Here is a 10,221-nt window from a genome sequence, read left to right as displayed (position 1 = left end):
AGTCATAATTCGAGTTAGATTCCCTCTATCTCAAAGGAAACTCAAGAGAACATTTCTTTAATGGCGGGATTCATGAACTGCTACAATGCATACCTTGTAGGAGATTTGGTTCAACTCAAGTGTGGGGATGGAAAAATATGGAGAAATTAAAAAAAAATTTAGCCTTAGAGTAGCTTGATTGTGCGCAAAAGCCGAAATTGTAACTTGTTAATTGTTAGTATTAATGCCAAGTAGAGGTCTTTGGTTATGATCAGTTTTTAAGCTTCTCGAAAGTCTTCCCATGCAAATGTTTTTCAAAAATAGAAAATTAAAATGAACCGTTTAAATGGGGATAACGAGTCATGGGGACATGTACACATGTTTCATGTCGGCAACCTAATTCCTCTGGTATGTGTGTAAGATTTTCCTTATATATATAATACACATATAATATATATTATTTACACATGTCATTTGAGTGTCATTATAGAGAGTAACCAGTATGCCCATAATAACTAGAAGTTGGTTGTCTCATGCATTTCGAGATCTTAGTTTGGCATGAATGCAAAAGTGATATAGGAAATTAGGTTAAGCCTCGTCTTGATGAGTGGGAGTGTGGGTATTGGGGGTTGGGCCTCATACATTATATATATGAGTGTGGATAATGAGAGGGGCAGGGGGTTGGTTCCCTTAGAAAACATTTTTGGACCTATTCTTTCATTCAAATCAACCCCAGTGTGATATTGCGAGACGATCCGACTTAATAGGTTTCTTTGTAATTATTTTAGTATTTATCAATAGGATGTATTTAGAATTATGGTTATTGTGAAAAAATAATTGTGTTAAAGTTGCAAAGTTCAAGTATTACGAGTTAAAAAAAAGAAAAAAAGAAAAAAAAAAGAAAAAAAATGATGAAAAGTCAAAGAAAAGCTCAAAAAAGTCAATGTTCTAGTCAGTATTGGTTGTAAATGAAAGTCAGTGAGTCTGTTTAGTTGTTTAGTCGTTGGAATAAATTAAGTCATTGTTTATTTAGTTGTTTTGTAATAAGCCGGATCGGATCGTCTGAGCTACTTCAAAAATTCCATTCCATACCCTTACACTTAGCCCCGTTACAACCCGTTTTATGTCCTCTTGATTTGCATTTGTGTCAAAGCATTTATATGGGTGGAGATATGACTTGCTTCCAAGCTTATTAATTTGTGGTCAGACTTGGTATAGAGGGCAGAGAGATACTAGCACATTTTTTGTTGGTCCAGATATTAAACCGAGAGGAGAGATATTATAATATTATATTATGAGGGGTATGAGCATGTGTGACTTAACCAGAAACAAAGTACACTCGTTTGGACGATTTAAAAGTTTTAAAATGTATCATTAAATTATTTGGTGGGTTATCAACCTCGACAATGTCAATTCTTGGGAATTGGGTATGACCTTATACCTCACTAGTATTAATACTGATAATTGATGAAACATCGATCGAGGTGTATGTGTTACATGAGAGTTTGCTTGAGGGCAAGCAAATGATAAGTGTGGGGATGTGATGTGTGGGTAAAAATATGTGTATTAAGTGTGTAAATTCATGTGTTTTAATTAGTTATATTGTGAACACGATTACTTTGAGTGCGTTTGTGGTTACAGGTGTGCGGAGCTTAAAGAAGCGAATTTGGAGCATTCATGATGGAGTGTAAATGAAAGTAATGATCTATGAGATGATAGAGAATTGAAATACAAAGACGTGGCCGTAAACGGGGAGGAAAACGAAGTTGAAATGAAGATTCTATGAAGAAAACAGTATTTGGCCTAGTAGACCGTAAAACAGAGTTCACAGACCGTAGCTTACGGTCTGACCGTAAGCTACGGTGGTCTGACGGAAAATGGGTTTTTGGTATTTTTATTCCATATATAAAGGCATAAAACCCTAAGGTCGATTATATTCATTTATAATCAGTTTTGGGACTTCTTGGAGGACATCTTACATCATCAATACTCATTCTAATCACAAGATTGATCCATGAACACCATCTCCAACATCATAATCAAGAGCATGAAGATTAAGATGCAAGGCTAAAGGCTTCATAACCATCTCCGGGTGTAGGGTTGAGTTGCATGTTAGGTTTTGTTATTCTATGCTTTAAACTTTGGATTTGTAATTGATTAATCATTCGGTTAATCAATTCTCTGTGTTTGCCTCTGTGCTTAAACGGTTTCTCTTAATTGATTGCTTAATCGTTTGTTAGTTAATTGATTTGTGGTCATCAACAATTAAGATTAACTTCTTTCGACATTGACTCGTTTATCGTTAATCATATTATTGATTTTGTGTTTCACCAAGTAAAACCGATAATCAAGTAGATTTTCATTAAGCCGTGTCAATTGTTCGAATTCAGTTCTGACGATCAACACAGTCAATCGTTAAGTCTTTTGATTTGCATATCTCATAAGAAACCATCCAAAGAAGTTTTTCAATTCCTTAACTTGTTGCAAAACCCGAACCCTAGAGTTTGGTTATTTTATATTCTTGTTTACAAACTAATCAACTAAACCGCATGACATCGTCTGTCCACTTTAATTAATTTTATTATAAAATTTGAGTTTCACTTGCACTTTCCACTGATTCCCTGTGGATTCGACACCTTACTTGCTCTAGCTAGTAAAGGTATTTTACAAATGTTTTTGATTGACCTTTCGCCATCGATCACTATGTATCTGGATCTTCAACAGAAACTCATTCGAAAGTTTGGGGATGAGTTCAAGAGCAACGGAGACGTAACTTCAAAGACACCCACTGTTGATCAAGGTGGCAGTTCTAGTAGTCATCCAACCCAAAACATAGATTAATATAAGACACTACAACAGTATTTCTCTGCACCTCCCATATCTGATGAGCAATTGGACCGACTTCAGAAGAAGATTCTTGTTATGAAGAACTCAAATCATAATACTGAATCTTCTGATCATCCAGATAAGTTCATTGTTACATTTGAAAAGGGTTTTTTTAGACAGGAACGGTGACCGTTTTGGATTCATGTCCTGGGGATTTGATGCTGAAAAGAATATGTGATGGGTGAAACGCAGGTCTGGGACTACCGAATACCACAAGAAAATGAAGGATTTCGGATCATGTACAAAGCTAGATCTCAGCGACCTAATCAATGCTCTGTTCCATAAACCAACTCATGATAAGCGAGCCACAAAGTTCTGGAATTTTCTACGACGACAAGTCGATAATGGTTCCCAAACATGAAGACTGCTGACATATTCTTGAAGAAGGCAAAGGGGGTTAGGGATCCAAGGATAGGGAAGACTATGGTGAACGTCATGTGGCCTGCAACAAATAAGGCTACTCACATTCCTGTACCTAATGCCATTCCAGACGGGATCCTGGACAAGATTTTGGATGTTTGATAGCGAAACAGCTACTGTTGCCATACGTCTACAAAAGGGGACGGGCCAATACCGGTTCGTCGATCCAAGAGATTTGCTAAAGTTCGGAGAGAGAGACATCTAGACCCTCAGCACATTCTAAATCATTGTTGCCCAATTTTTGAAGACGCTGCAAAGGAATACACTAGCATGGCGGCTTCCATTATCAGGACACGTTTTTGGGCAAGTTTATTAAAGGATGCGGATGTTGAAATCATGGAACACGATTAAAGGACGAAGCTACAAACCAAGGCGGAGATTGTTGGGTCTATATTTAGTGGTTTGTACTTGGTTTAAATTTATGTATATCGTGTTTAAGTGGCTGTGTATGTAAGCCGAGATCACATTGTGAACTCGGTGGGTTTGGGCTTGGGCTTTGTTGGGCTAGGTTGTTTTGGTTTCCCTATATATAGATAGCATGTATAGGGTTTATGGCTGGCGGTTTATAATTTTTGTTGAACGAGTATCGTTTGTAACCTTTTGCTAAAGCACTTGACGTTAATATAACGTGTGTTTTGAAGCATAATCTTGTGTCCTCTACGTATTGTTTTTGTTTATCTTGAATCACTTAACGTTATATTCCGCAATAACGTTAGGTTAGTTGGTGTCATATTGAAAGATCCAAGCTCGGGACTTACAATTGGTATCAGAGACTTTTGAACCATTCAAGGCTCGATTTGATATAATATCAAGAATCCACTCCATTCTTCATTGATAATTATTATATAAACATGTGATAAACTTGTCCTAATAATATATTATATAATAGTCCATAATTTCTAAGTGAACATATTTTATGACATAAAAGAAAGTAACATGCGTATTTCAATTCCATCCTATGCTTAATATCATGCTACCACAAGAATGTCAATTTAAGTAAACAAGTAGTTTGGTAAAGTAGAACGATTAGGATTGACTTCGATTTCTCAAATACCAATCCTAACAACTTCGAGTGGTTGTAGTTAACTCACACAACCTCCCCTTGGTTGATTTAACTAGGTTATAGTTACACATTCCATTAACATATGATTTCTTTAACTAGCATGATAACCTAACCAATCGTGTTAACAATGTTATTTTAGAGTTATCAAAACTAGAGAAATAGATCATAACTTATATCTCATCATTTCTATGTATAACATAAGAATCCATATTTTATAAGTTATTAAAGTATTCTTTTTACCATTTCTTGTTTCTAAGAACATGAATGATTTTTAGTCATCAACCTTGATGTATTGAGTTGAAATGATAAAACATTTCTTCATCAAAGGATAATTGCAAAATAACCATGTACTTTATCAAACTAAACCACATGTTTTATATAATCATCAAGTAGAACAAAGCTTCTTCATAGATTTTAGATGGTGAATGGAGTTTAGCTCATAATGAGCATTGTTATGAACATTGAGAGAGATAATGATAACAAACACATGATTAAACTAGAATAATCTAACCAAATGTGGATGAATCTTCCTTCTTAATGATGATTATGGATAGTGATGATGATGGACGATAATGTAACCTCCAAGCCTTCAAACTCCTCACAAGATCTTCAATATGGGTGTAATGTGGGTGTTTTTATAAGAAAACCCGTTTAGAGATTTTCTTCAAGCACACTTCTTCAATGCAACAAGAGCCTCTATTTATATGCAGTCTGGAGTGAGAGGCACGGCCCCGTGCTCCTTGAGGCACGACCCCGTGTTCAGGTGTCCAATCGCATTAAATGCTCTCAGATCGTACATGAAGGCTCACCATGGCCCCGTGCTTTTTTGTGACATGTGTTAATTCTTTTTGTCTTATCTGAAAGGTGACCACAGCCTCGTGGTTGAGAAGGCACGGCCTCGTGCTTTTTGTTTAGTATATGTCTTTTCTTGTATATTTTTGTCTATTCTTGTGTTCAGAAGCATGGGGGCGTGTTTCTTGAAGCATGGGGACATGTTTTGTGTTTTTCTTGTGTTTTCTTTTGTTTTTCTTCGTCTTTTCGCTTTTTTCTTCGTTTAAGGCTTTGGTTCACCTGAAATTGCGTTTTATTATGATAAGTAGCCTTCTGATCTATGTTATTTGATAAAAGTTGCAGTTTTTAGAGATTATTTGATGTTAAAATGATGTATATTTTTATATACATCATATAGCTTTATTGTCTCTCTATGGATTTTTTAAGGAAGAAGAAAAACAATGATAAATGTTGGCGTGTTGAATGTAAAAATTGAATATCCTTTAGCATTGACTATATTATCAAGAAAGTTAATGGTTAGTCAGTGATTGTTGGCATAAGGGGCGAAGGTTAATCAGGGTCGGGGGTGGCCCCGCCGCCCCTCCCCCCAATTTTTTTGCGTAATAGTGTAAATTTACTCGTTTTTGTTCGAAATATTTTTATACGTAGTGTAAATTTAGCCGTTTTCATCCAAAAATTTAAGCCCGGACCCTCGGTTTGTGAAATTCTGTATATAGTTTTGAGTCCCTCCCCTCGGTGTGTTAGTTCAAGCTTCGTCACTGGTTGACATCTTTATATAAATATTTTAGTTATTTATTCATTAGCCACTTCTTTACACGAAAGACTTCCTCAATCATATTAAATATTAATTTCATACCGATACTAAATGTACTTTATTTTTACTAACGTTTAATTAGTTCAATGGGATTTGTATTTTTAGTGTCCAAATAAATCCTAGTAACAGGTTTTGAAAGTAAATAGTTTATAAGATATTTTAAACCTTGATGTTTGTACCCAACCAAATTAATTCAAATCGGTTTTCTTGAGTTTAATTAAAATCCAACTTCATATTATAAAATTCTTATAAGGGGACTACTAACATACATTAAACAAATCATCACGTCACTGTCACGTAGCCAAAGAGGTTTTAACTAGCCTACCCATTAACTTACGTATTCTATGTTAACTAACTAGTTATGAGATGGAATAAATAAACAAAAGAAATAAAAAATTTGTTGGCTTACTGCCCCCTCATTAACGCCCCGACACAATATAGCCGGGTTAATGTATTTATTTGACACCAAAAACGCCCTAGACGTTAATTTCCTAAACGACCAAACTATTTTACATACCAGTTTACACACTAGCAAAACAAAAAATTTTAACTTGATATGTGACAATTAATGTCTTTTGTAAACAACATTTTCTTGTTCATTTTATAACTTCTGCAAATAACACATAACACAAAAATTGAAATAAAAATCTACTAAAATATAAAAATATTCAACAACACTTAAAACACAACTTAACTCTATACAAATAATCATTACACTTCTAAAGATAAATCTACATATGTTTCATCAGACTCATCTTTACCCTCAGAATAACTCAAGTTTTCTCCATCAGAACTCAAATTCATCAAATTCATCTCTTGGTTCACCAACTCTGCAAGATCATGTCTGTTCATAAACTTATACGCTTCGATAATGGCCTTAAACAACGACTCGCTTCGATGGATTTCACCATATTTCATTTTACCATACACCCGCTTCACCCCCTCCAACATACCCGCTTTCCCGTAACACCCGACTAAATATATATACGTTACAATGTCCGCTTCCAAACCCTCGTCTTGCATCCGCATAAACACCTTTAACGCATCATCAATTCTCCCCGCACCCCCAAATACATAAATCGCAGCATTATAGATAAAGTTTTCCAAACCCGATTCAAATTTTATATTATTTTGAAAATAATCCAATGCATACGCATGCATACCGATAACCGAAAACACAACCGACACAACCGCTTGTTTCGCGTACGCTTTAGTTTCCCGATAACCAAATTCAAGCTGCTCAACAGCTTCAACTGGGATCCCACCTTTTCTCAACACGGTGAATAATACTTTAAATGTACCCGATGTCGGTTGTAACTTTCGGGTTATTAACATTTCGTAAAGAATTTCACCACACGCGGTTAGATTCCCAATGGTGACGTGGCACGCCATTGCTTTGTTGAAAGACGGGCAGTCGGTTAACAAACCCGAATCTTTCATTTGGTTTGCCACGTTTATGGCTTCATCAAGCATACCCATGTTTTTATAAACATATATCATTGTTGTGAATGAAACCGCGTCGGCTTGATGGCGTTTTTGTAAATCATCGAATACTGATTTCGCTTCGGTTACCATACCGAGATCCACGTAAAGATTTAGAATGCTGTTCGATGCCACGACATCGGGCCCACCCGGGAATTCATTTAATTTGTTATAAACCGTTCTCGCTCCGTCAACGCTCCCGGCTTTGCTATAGGCCTTGATTAAAGAAGTCAACACAACTTGGTTGACCGACACTCCCGATTCTTGCATGATTTGGAAATACTGAAGAGCTTCTTCGAGCTCGCCGGCTTCTGCGAACCCGTTTATTAACGAACCAAACACAACCTCGTTCGGTTTGACAGAAGACTTGACCATTTCGTGATAAACCTCAATCGCATCTGACACTCGGGTCAACCGAACGTAACTCGCGATAACACTAGAAAAAGTCAAACACGAGGGTTTAAAGCCCGCTTCACACATTTCATTCACAAGATCTCTCGCTTCATCAACCGAATCTGCACCCGAAAGCATCTGAATTAACGAGTTATACGTGCATTCATCGGGCCAGACGCCTCGACTTTTCATTGCTTTGAATAATAAAACCGCTTTATCATACGCGTGTGAAATCCCGTACGCTTTGATCTTAACATTATACTCGACAACATCCTTTTCCCGCTCACGATTAAACACATAATCAGCCTCGGTCAACAGACCCTTTTGACCAAACGCATCAATAACCGCAGCATAACCCTTCGACGTTAACCCACCGTTCTTTTCACACTTTTCCAATATTAACCTCGCACGCTCCGTTAACCCTTCATCCACATACATTTTAACAATTACCGGAACTGATTGTTTATCAACACAAAATCCCGACTCCTCGATTTCACTAATCACATTTTCGACTTCATTAACCATTCTTCTCTCACACAAAATATTAATAACCGCTCTATACGTAACATCATCAGGAACAAGACCCGCCTCGCGTATCTTGTTATACCAAAAAAGAGCTTGATCTATGTGGCCCGTATCAGCATATATAGAGAAAAAGATATTATAAGTTTTCGTGTCGGGTGATAAATCTCGTTCTTCCATCTTCGCTAATAACGACTCGGCTTCTGATAAACGACCGTGGGTCCCGCACGTATAGATCATGGTGTTAAAAGTAACCGTATCCATCGGGACTCCTGACTTAAGCATTTCATCAAACACCTTACCTGCATCTTTCAACCGACCCGCTTTTCCATATAAATCGATTAAATTGTTGTAAGTTGAAGCTAACTTAGGTTTTTGAGCCGTGTTTTCGTGATCGTATCGACCCGTGCTCGGAGTATGGTCTCTCCCCCCGGTTTTAAAAAGCTCGGTTAACAAAAACTGGGTCAAATTAACGGGTACTTGAGACAAACTAGCCTCTGAATCAAACTCCAAATCATCGAAAACAACCTTCCCAACACACCAATTCCTATAAAACCGAATCAGCCCGGTCATACTCGCCCCCATCTTTCAACACTCGTACCACCGTATTCATAGTAACTTCATCAGGAAACATGCCTCTAATCTTCATATGCTTAACCCACAACAAGGCTTCTTTCACAAGCCCCGCTTTTCCATAAACATCAACCAGCATCCCGTACGTATTATTCGTGGGTAAAACCCCCTTTTCCGCCATCTCGACCCAACACCGTCTCAAATAATCCCACTCCCGGCCCCGACCCAGAACCCGAAGCACAACATTGTAATGACTCACATTAGGCAAATAATCCGGGTGCGATTTCATCCAATCGAAAACCCGAACCACCCGTTCCCAATTCCTCTGTTCTTTCAGAATCACAGTCTGTTCTTTCGGGTTCAACTTCCCATAATACAAACCTAGGGTTTTATCGATATCGTCTTCCGAATCCAAAGATTTCAAAACCGTCGGTAACACACCGCCGTATCGCTTATTATTCTTCTTATTTTTTGAATTATTATAACTATTTACAGGTAAAGACTCTGTTTTTGAACGAATTTGGGGGTTAAAGTTAAACCCTAGATAAACCCTAATGGGGAATTTATGTCGTTTAACGTAAAATCGTTTGACAGAAATGAAATTGGAGGAATAGTTAAGGGTTTGAAGCTTACAATTGTGTGATTTGTGCATATTATTATTATTATTATTATTATTATTATTATTGTTATTATTATTATTATTATTATTATTATTGTCTTGGGTGATTTCTCTGTAGCTGCAAATTTGAAGCATTATGGCGTCTTTTTTAGTTGCAGGTTTGAAGCCTCTGGTTGTTTAATAATCAGGGGAAATGATATTATGAAAACCCTGTAATTTGTTTTATTTAAAGTAATTTCTAAGGTCCTTCATGTTATACCTTGTTGCTATTTTAGCAATTTAGAGGTGATCAGAAATCGGGTAAGACCTGAACTGTATCAGACCCAATTATTTATAATAGGGTCGGGTTTGACTCATTTTCTCTTTACATTAATCAAGTAAGCCCGTGAAGACCTGGGAAATGTGAAACGATCAGACCCGACATTTTACAATAGGGTCAGCTCTTGGATCCTGAGAATACCACTAAACGGGTCCGGGTCGGGCCAGGTCTGGCCGTTTGCTCACCCTTAAACAACTGTAAAACCAAAAGGTTTTGTAAAACCCAAAACCTGAAAATTTGGTTTTGGTTTCACTTGGTTTTGACCTAAGACTGACCTAAAACGACATATGCACGATCCAGACTACAGCGACAAGGGTTACACCATTATTGAACAAATCTTCTAACAACTCGATGAGATG

The 10,221-nt window shown here is 37.0% G+C and overlaps 1 pseudogene; it reads right to left on the bottom strand.

Annotated features, from left to right (window-relative positions):
* Nucleotides 1–6,665: 6,665 nt before the first annotated feature.
* On the bottom strand, nucleotides 6,666–9,678 carry LOC143621140 (pentatricopeptide repeat-containing protein At1g73710 pseudogene; annotated as a pseudogene).
* Nucleotides 9,679–10,221: the final 543 nt, after the last annotated feature.

The sequence above is a fragment of the Bidens hawaiensis genome, unplaced genomic scaffold, assembly GCF_021521415.1.
Source record: "Bidens hawaiensis isolate Kalapana, Puna unplaced genomic scaffold, B.hawaiensis_p1.1 tig00000326_1, whole genome shotgun sequence".
Classification (NCBI taxonomy): Eukaryota; Viridiplantae; Streptophyta; class Magnoliopsida; order Asterales; family Asteraceae; genus Bidens; species Bidens hawaiensis.
Note: the sequence above shows the minus strand (reverse complement) of the source record. Positions and strands in the feature narration are given on the sequence as shown.